Source organism: Equus asinus, chromosome 7, assembly GCF_041296235.1.
Source record: "Equus asinus isolate D_3611 breed Donkey chromosome 7, EquAss-T2T_v2, whole genome shotgun sequence".
Classification (NCBI taxonomy): Eukaryota; Metazoa; Chordata; class Mammalia; order Perissodactyla; family Equidae; genus Equus; species Equus asinus.
In genome coordinates, this window is record NC_091796.1 from 14057033 (window position 1) to 14073881 (window position 16849).

The window sequence follows — 16849 nt, forward strand, 5'->3', positions numbered from 1 at the left end:
TTTGTAAGGAAAGATCCAGATGTAACTTTCCAGGCTTAGAATAAATCTTTACCATGGATGCAAGACGTGTCCCTGGAGAGGGCACAGATGACGTAGCCCCCATGATCCAAAGCTTCACTCCCAAAGATAGTCAGAGAAAGTAAAGACTTTCATTGCACAGGTGGTAAGGATTGAGCAGTGAAAAAGGTGTCTCCAATCTCCCATGAGAGAGTGGGATGCCTCTAGTCACAGACCCACTGATCTGTGACACTGGGCAAGTGCTACTGGAATGGGATTTTTCCAGCGCTATCAAGCAACAAATGTTGAGACGACAGATGCTGTTATGGACTGGGCTCTTTATGACAAACCCCTGAGAGCTTGGCACCACTGGGCAGAGAGCTCAGAATTCCAGTCTTTTTGACTGGACACCAAGGTGCACCCTGGTAAAGGCACCTTCTGTATGGTAGAGACCAAGGAGAATATTCTCACTGATTAAGAAGCCAAGTTCTCAGGACATAGAACAAGAGGGAAGGGAAAACTTCATCTTTTTTTTTTTCTTATATGCACAATGACAGATTGGGTCTCTTGGAGCCAGAATGATACCTAGGAGGTAGGTGCCACAGGGTTGAAGATCATGTGTGCTTTACAGAGTACCTTGTCATTGCATGGACATTTTCTTGAAGATAGTGGGGTACCTGTGTCATCTTCCCCATTCCGTGACCCAACTTATCCTTCCACCAGAGACTTCTTGAGGTAGTAAGTGCCTTAACGGTTCTTAACTGTTCGAGCTGTGCCCAGCAAATTTGTGGCTTTTTTGGCTTCCAAGATGCCATTAGCAATAGCTTTCACTTGATGTGCATATTAACCCACAGAAAGGTTTGTCTCAATAGACACCGGTCTTGTGAGACTGCAAACTCACCAGCCTGTGGGGCTTGCCCGGAGAACAGGATTATAGGGCCTATGCCTGCATCCTACCCTATGGTATTTCCTTCTTATGACATGTCACAAAAGACAGAGACAAAAGAAAAAGCAGTTGTTATCTCTGGGAGGAAAATGATCAATAAAGCCAAGAGTACTCTAACAAATTTACCAAAATTACCAGCACAAGAAACTATTTTCCCAAATATTTTCTCCTGCCAATCTAAACATAGAAAGAGAAAAACATTCTTACCACTTGCTTCCACAGGACCCCACAAGTAGAGATTCTGGGAGGCTGATGTGGTAAGAAATCTTACCTTTTGCCAGCTTTTGTCAGGTGACCCAGGATCTCCTCATCTGCAGTGGTCCCAGGGAGGAAGCAGTTCTTCCAGCCGAGAAAACAGCTTGCCAGCCAGTGGAGATCCTGGCAGCTATATTAAAACAGTAGGAGAAGAGCGAGAATTCCCCTCACCTCTTTCTCCTAAGGTTCTTATGGCTGGTCAACTAATTAGAAAGGCAGATTAGCAGGAGAAAATAAAAGAAAGTTTAATAACCTGTATACGTGGGAGAAAGCCAGGAAAACTGAGCAACTTACCACAATGGCCAAAGTTGCCCCATTAAATATTATCTCAACGAAAGACAAGGAGAATGTCGAGGGTAATGGTTTGGGACTTTAAAGGGGAGGAAGGCAGTTCACATGGAGATGGAAAAGCAATGTTTGTTAGACAACTGTTTACTGGGCTGCCTATAGAGAATGTGGCCCGAGACACAGAATTTCAATTGGGTTTGTTGGTGGCTTTCTTATCACAGCTATTTTACATTATACTATAGTTACCTCATGGTATTAGCTCCTTCCTGGATCAGGCTTTCTATCTTAAATTCTTTTAGGCAATTTGGGGGAAAGCCAAATGTTCTTCCTGAGTCTCCGGAGCCTTTATTGTCTTCAGCTCAAGATAATCTGCATAGCAGACTGGTGCACCTTGAGGTGGCCTGTCCTGAATCCGATCATCTCCAAACCTTTGCTCAGGGTTCTTGGGAAGATGGTGGTGTAGGACTCTGAACTCATCTCCTCCCATGGACACAATCAATCTACAACTACCTATGGAATAATTTCCTTTGAGAGAGACCTGGAAACTAGATGAAAAGAACCCTCACAACAAGGGACAACACTGACAGGGGTGGAAGAGGCAGAAATATCCCTCTGCTGAGGAAAGAACCACATCCTACATACAGTGCCTCACAGCCAGGAGCAATCTTAAGACATGAAGCTTTTCCCATTGAGTGGGGGGATGTGAGTGGGAGATCTATGCCACCATAAGCATCCCAGACTTTAAATCCAGCTTAACTGAGATGAGTGCCCTTAAAACCTGGCTTTGCTGGCTTTTAAAACCAGTGGGGAATATACCCAAAAAAGTATCAAACTTTAGAGAAAGAAAAGCCTGCTCTTAAAAGACCCAGGCACAGATTCGTCCATTCCAGAAACCAACACAAAATCACCAGAAAGAAAGGTTCATGGTCCTTTGCTAAAACAGATTCACCTAACAAGCTGTGAGCACATCTCAGAGAGACAGGACGTGGCTGGGCCCACCTCCCCAGAACTGAGACACTGGCGGCAGCCAGTATTGTGACTTAGTGCAGGTGTGCTGACACAGACTCTGGCAGATGTCATTGGATTTCTCCCCTGGCCTGTTAGCACAGTGGTTTCCCCCTCCCACTGGAGTACCGATTTAATCAAGCTCAGTCAGGGGAGACATCCTGCCCTAGGGACTGGACCCAGCCACCAGCAAGCCCGCAGTGAACTAGTGGGCCTGCATAGGCAGAGTGTGTCGCACCTCTGCAGCAAAGCAAGTGGGTCTGCCTAGGCGGGATGGGGCATGCATGCAGGGTGGGCCTGCACTAGCAGGGTGTGTGGGCCCATGCACAGTGGGGTGTGTTGGCTACAGCAGACTTGTGCCACTGGCCATCTGAAATAGCCACACAAGGTATCTGCCCCACCTTCTAATACCAGAAACAATTGTGTGCTGCCATGTCTGGTGCCAGCTCCACCCAACTGTGCTCCTGAGAGAGATAACAATAGCCTGGCAGGCTGGAGGCCTACAGCAATTGTGAGCCCCTGAGCCTAGAAACCAGCCACACTGGCCCTGACTCACTTAACAGCAGAGCAGCAGCAGGTGTGTGCTATTAGACCTTGCAGCCAGCCATGTTGGGGCTTGCCCCAGCCAATAAAGTGACTAAAGTAAGTGACTTTAAAAAAAACAAAAAGAAAACCTTTGCTGAAGAGCAACTTATAACATTTGTTTAAACCCTCACACATTTTTTAGTTGACATCTAAAATGTTGTCCATAATATAAACAAAGAATATAATTTATGTCATATTACGAGTGTTCCTATTTTCAGATAAAACTGTTACATCACTCTTTTAGATGCATCAATTGAAAATAACCATATGATACCCACTATCATCTATTTTTAAAATGTATGAACAAGCCCGTTAACTTCTCAATATTTTACATCATTCCTTTTTATATGGAAATTATATTTCCATTCCACTTCCTCTGAAGAATTTCATCCTAATTTAATAATATTATAATTTGGTTTTTGTTGGTTATTTTTGCTGAGGAAGATTTTCCCTGAGCTAACATCCACAGCCAATCTTCCTCTTTTTGTATGTGAGGCACCACCACAGCATATCCACTGAGAGATGAGTGGTGTAGGTCTGCACTGGGGAATTGAACACGGGCCACTGAAGCAGAGTGTGTTGAACTTAACCAGTAGGCTACCAGTGGCCCAATTCGAAGTCTTTTATTGATAATTTTGTCATCTTTCTCTCCAAAGAATATGTTTACAAGTTTAAAATATGATGTGCTATTTCCCTTGATCATATTACTCTAAATGTTTAAAAGTCTTTGAGTTATCACTACCCTTGCTGTTAGTATAAAATTGAAAAAAATAATAAATACATTAACAATTTGGTAAATAATTATTAAACACAAAAGTTAATTTTTTTTGTTAGAGCAACATCTCTTAATGAGATGGATCAGAAATTTCTCTGTGCTATTTCATTTAAGATAAAAATGTATACTGCTAAAAACTCGTGGGTTCTACTCTAGCATACAGTCTGGGACTTTGTTAATAAGTGATTGAAACATTAATCATTTTTAGAGATTAAATAAAATAAGGAGTCACTTTCATAGGAGAAAATATTCATGATGAGATTTAATGAAATAGATTTTGTGTAATAATTGAACAATGCACACCAAATCTGAAAGAAATTTCATAGGTTTTATCGAATGTATCTTAAAAATATATAAACCAGTAAAACATTCCAGTTGGGTTAGTATTTTCTTGTGCCTGAGATCAGCATTAGGAATAGCAGGAAAGAATTTGTCACATGTAAATTCATGAGTAGAAAAATCATATTTAGTGTTCAGTAGCTCTTGAGATGCTCTTCTGCTCTGGTCTCCAGAAGAATGCAATCTTGACAATAGTCAAAGCTTCAAAGAGGCTGTGTTATTATTGAAAAATTTTCATTACTTCCACCATCACCCTGCCTTAATTTATATATATTCTTAACTCAGAACAACTCAATATGCACTAAAATACTTCTGATATTGCCTTCTTCACAGTTTATAACAGTCGGTACAAAACAGGGAACGCAGAAGCCCTGGGGGTGGGGGGGCTGTAGTATCTTGATTAATTATTAAATGAGGTTTTATCTTTGTTTCTCCCAAGTATCTCACTGTAGTAAGATTTAAGGTAGGTGACAAGTTTACTTTTCTTTCCTGAAATGTGGAAAAATCTGGAACTCCTGCCACTGTGAACACAGGACATCTTCAGGCAAATAACTTTTAGAGAAAGGAACACTTGCATTTGAGATTTAGAAATTTTTGTACAATGGAAAAGTCTCTGTGTACACGTTTAGCTTTACTCTAACTTGAAGATCACTGTTTTATAAGATGTTTGGGTTAGAGGAAACCTCTTTTCCCCCAGATAGTCAGCTTTAATGGTCCCATGACCCATTATCCACTTAAGTGGCATTCATGCCCTCTTCCTCTCTCTCCCTGTCTCTCTCTGTCTTCCTCCTTTCTACACTCTCTCACACTCTCTTTCTCTCTCTCTTTCCCTCCTCACTTCCCTTTCTGTCTTTCCTTCCCCCCCCCCCACGCCCACCTCCCTACTCTCATCCTTCCCACTGTCTCCCTCCCCCATCTCCCTCTCTTTTTCACTAACCACACACACTCACACCATCTGACCGAGGGGACTGGGTCAGAAGCAGCCTGTCATTAACCACATCTTGCCTTTGGAACTAGTCCTCCTATAAGGTCTTGAGAAGGGCCATTCATATGACATGCCAATTTCCTGTACTGTCCTCTCAATCTACACCCTTGAAACTAGGACTTAACCTCCATGGTCTCTCAACTGCTTCCCCCAGAAATGATCCATAAACAATGAAGAAGCAAGAACGCAGCTCTCCTTAAGCTCATTTCATGAGGTACAGGGTGGAGAAGCATCATGAGGAGCCACAACCTCTGTCACTCTACACCATTCTGGCTGACCCTTCAAGGCTGCTGAATGTCCCACCTACTGCCAGAGCCACGGCCTGCCCATTTGCTGCTCCAGAATGATTGGCAGCCCTAATACAGGCATATCTCAGAGATATTGTGGGTTTGGTTCTGGACCTAAAATAAAGCAAATATCACCATAAAGTGAGTCACAGGAGTTTTTTTGTTTCCCAGCACATATAAAAGTTATGTTTACAGTATAGAGTAGTCTATCATAAAGTGTGCAACAGCATTATGTCTAAAAAACAATATACATACCTTAATTTAAAAAATACTTTATTGCTAAAAAGTGCTAACTATCATCTGAGCTTTCAGTGAGTCATAATCTTTTTGGTGGTGGAGGGTCCTGCCTCAATTTTGAGGGCTGCTGGCTGATCAGGGTGGTGGTTGCTGAAAGCTGGGGTGGCTGTGGCAATTTCCTAAAATAAGACAACAATGACATTTGACTATTTCTTTCGTGAACGATTTCTCTGTAGCATGCAATGCTGTTTGATAGCATTTTACCCCCAGTAGAGCTTCTTCCAAAATTGGGTTCAATCTTCTCAAAACCCGCCGCTGCTTTATCAACCTAGTTTATGTAGTATTCTAAATTCTTTCTTGTCACTTCAACAATCTTCATAGCATCTTCATCAGGAGTAGCTTCTATCTCAAGAGACTATTTTCTTTGCTTATCCATAAGAAACAACTCTTCATCCATTAAAGTTTTATCATGAGATTGCAGCAATTCAGTCACATCTTCAGGCTGCATTTTTAATTCTAGTTCTCTTGCTGTTTCTACCATATCTGCAGTTACTTCCTCCATTGAAGTCTTGAACCCCTCAAAGTCATCCATGAGTGTTGGAATCAACTTCTTCCAAACTCCTGTTAGCATGTTTATTTTGACCTCTTTCCATGAATCTTGAATGTTCTTAATGACACGTAGAATAGTGAATCCTTTCCAGAGGTTTTCAATTTACTTTGCCCAGGTCTATCAAACGAATCACTCTCTATGGCAGATATATTTCTTAAAGAATAAGACTTGAAAGTCAAAATTACTCCTTGATCGATGGACTACAGAATGGACATTGTGTTAGCAGGCATGGAAACAACATTATTCTCATTGTACATCTCCATCCGAGCTTTTGGGTGACCAGGCGCATTGTCACTGAGCAGTAACATTTTGAAAGAAACCTTTTTTCTGAGCAGTAGGTCTCAACAGTGCATTTAAAATATTTCATAAACCATGCCTGTGAAGAGATGTGTTGTCATCCAGGTTTTGTTACTCCATTTATTGAGCAGAGGCACCATAGATTTAGCATAATTCTTCAAGGTCCTAGGATTTTCAGAAAGGTAAATGAGCATTGGCTTCAGGTTAAAGTCACCAGCTGCATTAGCCCCTAACAATAGAGACAGCCTGTCCTTTGAAGCTTTGAAGCCAGGTATTGACTTCTCCTCTCTAGCTATGAAAGTCCTAGATGGCATCTTCTTCCAATATAAGATTGTTTTCATCTGCCTTGAAAATCTGTCATTTATGGGGCTGGCCCAGTGGCGCAGCCGTTAAGTTCTCACATTCTGCTTCTCAGCAGCCCAGGGTTCACCAGTTCGGATCCCAGGTGTGGATATGGCACTGCTTGGCAAAAGCCATGCTGTGGTAGGTGTCCCACATATAAAGTAGAGGAAGATGGGCATGGATGATAGCTCAGGGCCAGTCTTCCTCAGCAAAAAGAGGAGGATTAGCAGTAGTTAGCTCAGGGCTAATCTTCCTCAAAAAAAAAAGAAAAAAATCTGTCATTTAATATAGCCACTTCATTATCTTAACTAAATCTTCTGGATAGCTTGCTTGCTGCAGCTTCTACATCAGCACTTGCTGATTCCCCTTGCTCTTCTACGCTATGGAGACGGCTTCTTTCCTTGAACCTCATGATCCAAACTCTGCTAACCTGAACCTTTTCTTCTGCAGCGTCCTCTCTCAGCCTTCATAGAATTGAAGACTTAGGGCCTTGCTCTGGATTAGACTTTGGCTTAAGCGAATATTGTGACTGGTTTGATCTTCCATCCAGACCAGTAAAACTTTCTCCATATCAGCGATAGAGCTGCTTCACTTTCTTATCATTCATTGCTCACTGCAGTAGCACTTTTAATTTCATTCAAGAACTTTTCCTTTGCATTCACAACTTGGCTGTTAGGCACAAGAGGCCTAGCTTTCAGCCCTTATCAGCTTTCAACATGCCTTCCTCACTAAGCTTAATCATTTCTAGCTTTTGATTTAAAGTGAGGGAAGTGTGACTCGTCCTTTCACTTGAACACATAGGGGCCAATGTAGGGTTATTAATTGGCCTAATCTCAATGTTGTTGTGTCTCAGGGAATAGGAATGCCTGAGGAGAGGGAGAGAGACAAAGGAAAGGCCAGCCAGTGGAGCAGTCAGAACACATGCAACATTTATCAATTAAGTTCGTCGTCTTATATGTGCACGGTTTTAGGGTGCCCCCAAAAATGACAATGGTAACATCAAAGATCACTGATCACAGACCACTATAACAAATATAACAATAACGAAAAGTTTGAAATACGGTGAGAATTACCAAAATGTGACAAAGAGATACCAAGCGAGCAAATGCTGTTGGAAAAATGGTGCCAATAGATTTGCTTGATGCAGGGGAGCGACAAATCTTTAATTTGTAAAAAATACAATATCTATGATGCACAATCAAAGGAGGTATGTCTGTACCTGCTATCTTAGCCCCATCACACTCAATAGATAGTCATGAAGAAGTTCAGTCTGGTGTCAATGGACTTCCTAATTCTGGGCTGCTCAGGCTTGTTCATGATCACATGGATACAAATACATGTCTTATGGTTATGGAAAATTATTTGGATGGTTTCTCCTCAAACTTTTAAAAGTGAGTAGTTTTGGCTAATGGGATTGCTTATTGTAGTGGCTTGAATAGTACCCCTCAAATATTCATGTCCACCAAGAATCTCAGAGTGTAACCTTGTTTAGAAATAGATCATAGACATAATTGGTTAAGATAAGGTCACAGTGGCTTAGGGTGGGTCCTAATCCAATGATTTCTGCCCTTAAAAGAAGAGAAGAGACACACAGAGAAGAAGATCATGTAAAGATGGAGGCCGAGACTGAATGCACAAGCCAAGCAACACTAGGAAACACCAGAAGCTGGAAGAAGCAAGAAACAATTCTCTCCTAGCACCTTCGGAGGGAGGGCAGTCTTGATGACACATTGATTTTAGAGTTCTAGCTTCCAGGAGTGGGAGAGAATAAATTTCAGCCATATGAAGCCCCAGTTTTTGGTATTTTATGATGGCAGTCCTGGGAATCTAACACACTGCTTGAGAGGGAGGAGGCGTTCCCTCTCATAGTGTCCTCCCTACATTTCTGAATTATCTTAATTTACTAAATAAATCATAGAGCATTCCAGAAATTTTTTCAAAAAAAATACTTTCGAAAGGTAAAGATAAGCATCGTAGAAATCATATTGCAAATCAAAATGAATATTGACCAAATATTCAATTAAATGCCCTGAATTTCAGGAACAATTCTTTTACGTAAAGTACAGTTAGTTAATATGTTTTGTCAAATGATCCTCCTAGTGTAGGTAGGACATTACCGGCACAATTTCAAGGTCAGGAATTTCTTGTGCCCTAACAGATAATTTACTGTACTGATGGGAGTAGAGTTTATCAGGCTTGGGCAACTGGGAGTCTGAAGGAGGTGATGATAAATGCACCTGGCTGTCCTGGGGAGACATGTGCTAAAGGCAGGATCATTTCTAGGAATATAGAAGCTGGGTCCAGAGGCAATGAGATGGGAAATGTATGGTGATGAGATGTGCCCAGAACTTTGTTCAGTGGGTAAAGCTTAGCAAGTTACTTTGATACCAGCCCTGATATCAGTTCCCCTACATTACACCCAGCATATACAGGGTTAAAAACAAAAGCACCCATCCCATTTCTCTGCTTACTTCTCAGCTTCCTGGTGCCAGAATCCATCACCCATCACTGGGGCAGACACCGAAGGACATCCACCTGGAGATTTCCTTATCTCACCATTCTTCCTGAAGGCAGCCTCACAGGGCCAAATGCTGGTGGAAAGATACCCACTTGCAAAGCCACAGGCTACTGCTCCCTACAAGCAACATCATTCCTCACAACCTTTAAACCCCTTGCCTCCCATCTTTCAGGATGATGAGATGAATTTGAGGTCTAACTCTCGCCTCCTGGATGACGTCACCCAAAATAAAAACCCTTTCCTTGCCATGAACCTGGCTTTCCAGTTTTGATTTGGCCCCTCTTGTGTGGCAGGTAAAGAACCTGTGTTTGTTTCCAGTAACGACTTGTTAACTAAAAGTAAAGGAACTTTGACAAACCCCCTTGTCCATAAGTCCCTGCTTCTGGCACTCTGCTGGAGACTACTCACTTAGCCCAGTACTAAGTCATAGAAAATAGGACAGAATCCATTGGATGGAGAATGGATCGCTGAAGAATCCTTAAAATATGGTTATCAAACATATTATGTAAGCATCACTAAATTCAAAGTGAATCTTCAAGAAGCATTCATTCAAATGTAAGCAGCCAACTGTCAATTATTCCTGGTTACTGCCAGGCTTGGTGCATAGAGAAAAATATCTCTCTTTGTGTCCCAAGGATGCTCATTCTACTGAAATATTAACACAGCTCCATAACAGAAAATGGAAAAGGCAGTATAATTTTTTGGACAACATGAGAAGTTATAGAAAAAATTTTAACTAAGGATTGATTAAAACAATGTAAAATATCAACCATCAAAATGTTAAATACCAATCCAAACTAATGGACAAGAGGATTATATGAACAGCCCTAGAGATGGGAGATGTCAGAGGAGGGACGGAGCACACAGCCGGGAGAGAAGGAAGGGAAGAGGCCTGAATTGAGAGAACTGGACCAGGGAACTCCTGGATTGGAGCTGTACCAGCGGATGGATGACCAGGAAGAATGTAGAGAGAAGAATGCCTGTGGGAGACCCTAGGAAAAGCAAAAGCCTGCATTACAAGGTGGTAGTGGAAAGGGAGTTAAAGACAGGAAGTCAGAGATGTAGAGGAGAACTGAAGATAGAATTCCATGGAAGACAAGTCAACAATGACAGATAATTCAGAAAAGTCACAGTCAAGGACTGAAGAAGGGGTTACCAGGAGGCTATTAGGAAGTCACCAATGGGCTTTAACAGGATTGTTTGAAGTATAATGGGGTTAGACCACAATGCATGCAGCAATAGATGTGGAATCTGCACTCATCTGGCAGAACCTCAAGGCCAAAAGGGTAAACCACACACATTCTTGATGTGGCTCAGTGTTTCTTCAGACAAATCATACATAGAACAGATGGTTCTCGATACTCATTGTCATCAGTCACAGACAGGCACCATAGAATACTCAGCAACATGTCTACATTTCTCAAGTTAGCATGCACCCTAGTTCCCCAGAATTACATTTCAATCATCAGTCTCCCTAATTTCCACACGAACACTGCACAAATTATATTTACATGTATTATTTCAATATGTTTTTCTCCACTGGACATTACGTTTGGAGATCTGTGCTTTCTGATATGTGAATATTGGGGTCATTTATGTTCACCACTGTAGGATATTGTATTGTGTGAACCTAGTGTAATTCATTCTCCACATCCATCTATAATACACATCTAAGTTGTTTCTACTTCTTGCCATTGCCGACTATACTGCGATTAACACCCTTATACTGCAATTAATGGCCTATAACGCAATTAATGCTTAAGTCTCCTTGAAAATGGCATGTAAGTATATCAAGGGTGTATATTTGAATAGAGAATTGCTGAATCTTAACCACACACTGCCAAATATTCTAAAATTAGTTGTACTAACAGTTTCATTAGCATTTTATCAGTAATGCTCTTCTTCCACATACAATCTGTCCTAAGTATTGAAGAATTGTCAGCATTACTGGTGTTAATCTCCTGGTTGTTTTAATGCCACTTTCCTGATGTAAAATGATCAAGCATCTTATCACTGTAAACGTATATAAGTATTTTAGGACTTATTTGTCAAGATTCATGATAAATATTTTCCAAATTTCAGTTGGAATTTAATTTCCAAGTCCTGTCAGAAGTAATCACCAGATCCCACTATTTTCATAATCATTGCTGTACTACAGCAAGTAAGCACCACAGCCATTTGATGCTCCAACACCTTGTCTTCCGCCCTCACTGCATGTTTTGCCTCCATCCCTGATAATCTGATGCTGCTGTACGCTGATACTAGCACCCCATTTCCTCTCGGCAAGTGCTTCTCAATATGTGAGCAACCTGATTCCAGAATTCCATTTGAAGATGTTTTTGCTAAAGCCAGTTACTTATGTATTAGTCAAGGGCCTCGCAAAAAAACAAATGACACAGTCAAAATGGGGAATTAAGGAAAGTTTAATACAGGGTCTAAACAATGTGTGGTCAGGGTTAAGAGAAACCAAGAAAAGCTAGTGACCATCCCAGGGATAGCAACAGTGGGAATACATTGCCACCCCAGACCTAAATGGCAAGGAGAAGAATGGTTACCAAAATCCAGAGAAATTAGCCATAGCTACGGAAAAGGCAGCCAAATAGGACCTGTGGCATTTGGTAAGGAAATGCAGTCACCCCTTGGCAACCAAGCTCAGAGTGAGCTGGGTGACTCAGCACCCTGATCTCCCTGAGCTACAGATCTACTCCTGTTGCCTTCCACAGGACAAATGCAAACATTTGTCAGAGGACAAGACTCTGATTATGTCTCCCTACAAGCTCTTGGGGTCCATAGGAGGTTGAAAGAGTGAAGGATGGAACTGGAGAAGCAAAATAAAGTCCCTAGCAAATCCATATCCCATATAATCAAATTTCTTTATCCCTCCAGAAATTTGGATCTCCACTGGTACTCCAGAGACAGGCATCCATAATAAGTAATATTACTTTTGTACAGAAGGCATATGCAAATAGATAAGGAAACATCATGGATCCAAGGAACAAAAGGGCAGGTACAATGACTTTTTTCACAAAGGAGAAAATTTGACTAGAATAGAGATGTACAATAAAACAAAAATTGAGTCCATTTGTTGCCTATGAAATGAAAGCTTTGAAGTCACCCAGAATACTGGAAGCAGTTAGGATGAAGAGGAAATCATGAAAGGGTGTAGAGACAACAGATTACTTAGTGAATATTAAGGAGTGACATACAAGATGGTAGGTGGGAACATAATGATGTACCTGCATGGCCCAAAACTTGAAGCAAAGTGTTGATGACAGGGAAAGAACAAAGCTAGAAACGTGAGTGGGAATAAAAGAAAGAAAAGGCCAGTATCCTGCCTTTATGGGGGGAAGATGGGGGAGGGAGGAGCCGCCCCTGAGAACCGATCAAGGAATATGCAATCTTGGGGAAAATCCCTATTTCAGATAAAGGAAGGAGGAAGAGGGGAAGTTCTAGGAAAACGGAGAGCCAGCATGGGTATTTCTTGGCAGCAGAACAGAAATGCCAAGATGAATCGGTGTCTGTGTGTTGGCGGGGAGGGGTGGGTGTAGTTATAAGAAATCAGTGAGGGACAGGGTTGGATTGTTGAATGCACCAAGTAGGACTGTCTGGGCTGATATTTGAGTCAGAGAAGGAGGAAAGGGAGGAGGTAATATGAATTTGTCTCAGTCTTCCATGATATACCTACATATGAGACCATTTCCCTAACTAACATCTTTTCAAATCATCATGGAATGAGTTCTCCTCTGTGAAAATTAAAGCAAAATTAATTAAACCTGTTCTCAAATTATTGAAATTATACATATCTATACCTACATCTGTATCTCTAGGGAATACAGTAATTGGCACATATTCTATTATTGATGCTTGAAAAATCTTCCCTGCTAACCAGTTTCCCTGTAGACAGACAGAACCACATACCTGCTAAGAAGGAAGAAATAAAATATCCCCTAAGATTTGCAACTTAACAATGCTGAGAAATCTTCACAAGGAAGTATAGTTCAGGAAAACCAAGGAGATATTTCTTAAACAACTCATAAAGGGATTGGAAATACCAGGGTGGTTCCTGAAAATGTAATTTCCTCTTGAGTATTATTGGGTGTCTGAATTCCTGAAGCTAATGATGTTGGCGTATATTTAGAAATACTCAAAGACATAAGCTGGCAAGTATTTACATGTAAAACTTTTGAAAATTGCCGAGACTTCAATGACACTATATGACATCAGGATGTCACAATGCTCTCTATTAAATGCCAGGAGCACTTTTCAGAAACAGAAAAAAGGCATGAAATGGTTTCTCATTTGAACTAACCCAAGCTCTATTTAAATATAAGCAAACTCGTGATCCTTATCAAGTAGTGCCTTTTCCTCAAACTCAACCTTTGAGTTACAAATATTGGCAGTTTAGTCTCAGGAGAAATCAGCCTTAGTCAAAAGTTTCCTTCCATAGATCTGTCTCCTTGAAGGCCATATATCCTACTTTGTCACCCTATTTTTTTCATGCCAGCCTGAGCTTCTTGCTTCTGTCTATGGGGATTAGGTGCTTTGCCATTTGAGCCCAAAGAAACTCATCTGCCTGCTATTCCAGGAACTTCAGCCCTATCTAGTGACAGTGCCCTGTGATGCAACCTGGGCTGAGGAGCTCCTATTCCTCATGTCTGTAATTTTTCATCCTGTGTCCTTTCCCTCGGCATTTTCTTCTATCTCTTGACATCATACCCCTTAGTTGATCAAAACTCCATTAGTCCACAAGCCCCTCACTCCATTTAGTCTCAACTCAAGGATCTTTTACATGACAACCCCATTCAGGGATCACTATGCATATATTGTTAGAGGACACGAAGAGCAGCATGGCCTGGGGATGGGGGATCTGGCAGGGAAAATCTTTCAGTTTTAGAAACATAGATCATCTCTCTTCTGCCTACCTCCCATCTGGGACCTTGTTGTATGTGAATCTTCCTGTGAATTCTTGATGTGCTGGGACTAGAGACCCTGCTCACGGCTGACTGTAAAAAAGACCCACAATGATAACTAGTGGTGGAGAACTGCAGAGAAATCAGAACTCTTGTACATATATTCCCACCATATTCCAGTGGGAATGCAAAATGGTCTGGAAATGTGTCCACACAAATGCAATCTAAAAGAAATAGTAACAAAAAATTTTAAAAATAAATTAAAACTCCAAAAATTGAACTTAGAGACACAGAGAAGAGATTAAGGCTTGCCAGAGGTAGGTGGTGAAGGGTAGGTGAAATGGGTAAAGGTGGTCAAAGGTACAAACTTCCAGTTATAAGATAAATAAGATCTGGGATATAACGTGCAGCACAATGATTATCCTTAACCTATACTGTATTGTATATTTGAAAGTTGCCAGGAGAGTAGATCTTAAAGTTCCCATCAGAAGAAACAAAACTTAAACAATGTGTGGTGATGAATATTAACTAAACTTATTGTGCTAATCATTTAGCAAAATATATGTCAAATCATTATGTTGTACTCCTTAAACTAATACAATGATATATGGCAATGATATATCAATTTAAAAAATAAAAATAAGGAAAAGAAATTGGTACACAAGAGTTCATATCAGCATTATTCACGTATCCAAAAATTGGATGCAACTAAAATCTTAATTGACACATGAATGGGTAAAAAAGAATGTGTTATATCATACAAAAGAATATTATTTAGCATGAAAATAAATAGAGTACCGATACATGCTATAATATAGATGAACCTTGAAAATATCATGCTGAGTGAAAGGAGCCTGGTACAAAGGCAACATATTGTGTAAATCCATTTATAATAATAGTCTAGAGAGATAAATCCAGAGAGACAAGAAATAAGTTAGTGTTTCCAGGGCCTGGAGTGAGGGGAGAACTGTGGAGGGGGTTTCTTGGGGGAGCGATGAAATTGTTCTGGAATTAGATCATGGTGATGGTTGCACAACTTTGTCAGTGGACTAAAAACAAGTGACTGGTACACTTTAAAAAGGTGAACCTTATGGTGTATGAATTAAATCTCAACTAAAAAGTCAGTTCCTGGTACATACACCCCTACCCATGCAGTAGGGGAGATGAGAGGCTGCATGTCCTGGAACAACAGCCCTCTCCCCAGCCACAGGCAGGCCCCTAAGACAGTGCAATCTGAGGAAAGACACTTCCTCTGTCTGCCTCCGTTCCCTCTCAGAGTTTCTCATTTACACAACCCCAGCTTGATAGAGCTGTTTGTGGAAATGGAGGGTTGGGCATGATTTCACACTCTCTCTGAGCCCCACACTCAGAGGAAATCATCCCAAATCCACTCCCACTCACAGTTCTTGGGTGTCTCAGGATGGAGCCCTAAGACGGCACCTGGAAGGGAGCCTTCCCTCCTGGTGACTGTGGGGCCCACAGAGGAGTGTTTGGGGGCTGAGCATTTGACCCATTCCTGCCCCTTCAGATTCTGTCGAGGAATCATCCCTGCTGAGAGTGCAGAAGTAAACAGTTCTCTGAGTTTAAACATAAGGAGATGCGTCTTTGTAAACCCAGAGTCTGTCTGATGCAGTTGGGGTGGTGGATCCACATTGCAGGGTCCGGAGTCAGACTGTCTGCCTGGATATCTCAGAGTGCAATTCACGACGGTAGAAACCTGGGCTTCTGTTCAACCGCTGTGTGGCTCACTTCTGTCATTTCTGTCATCTGTGAAATGGGGACAACAAAGAGACCTGCGTCAATGCGTTGTTAAAGGTGAAAATGCATGAATACATATCTCCACTCAATAAATGTCAACAGTTTTTCATATTGTTCTCTCTATTGGAACACCATGCCCATAAAGACAATAAGACTCCTGTGATAAGAAACATAACCATGTATTTATGCAAAGAACATGAAAACACTAATTCGAAAAGAAAATTCACTCCTATGTTCATTGCGGCATTATTCACAATATCCAAGACTTGGAAGCAACCTTAATGCCCATCAAAAGATGAATGGATAAAGAAGATGTGGTACATATAACAATAGAACGCTACTCAGCCATAAGAAAATGACAGAATCATGCCATGCAACAACATGGATGGACCTTGAGGGTATAGTGCTAAGCAAAATAAATCAGATGGACAAAGACAATTCCCATCTGCCTTTGCTATTATGTGAAAGATAAACACACAAATACATAGACACGGAGAACTGATTGGTGGTTACCAGAAGGGAAGAAAGTGTGGGAAGGTGAAAGGAGAGAAGGGGCACATATGTCTGATGATGGATGACAACCAGACTTTTGGTGGTGAATACATTGCAGTCCACACAGAAGTCTGAACATCTGATCACCTGTGCACCCGAAATTTACCAAATGTTATAAACCAATGTGACCTCAATAAAATTTAAAAATAAATAAATAGCCTTC

General features: G+C 41.2%; 1 protein-coding gene across 1 annotated transcript in view; it reads left to right on the top strand.

Moving 5' to 3' along the window:
- LOC106832871 (serpin B4-like) overlaps positions 1–16849 on the top strand; it is a 68261-nt gene that overhangs the window by 40018 nt on the left and 11394 nt on the right. The window lies entirely within an intron of this gene.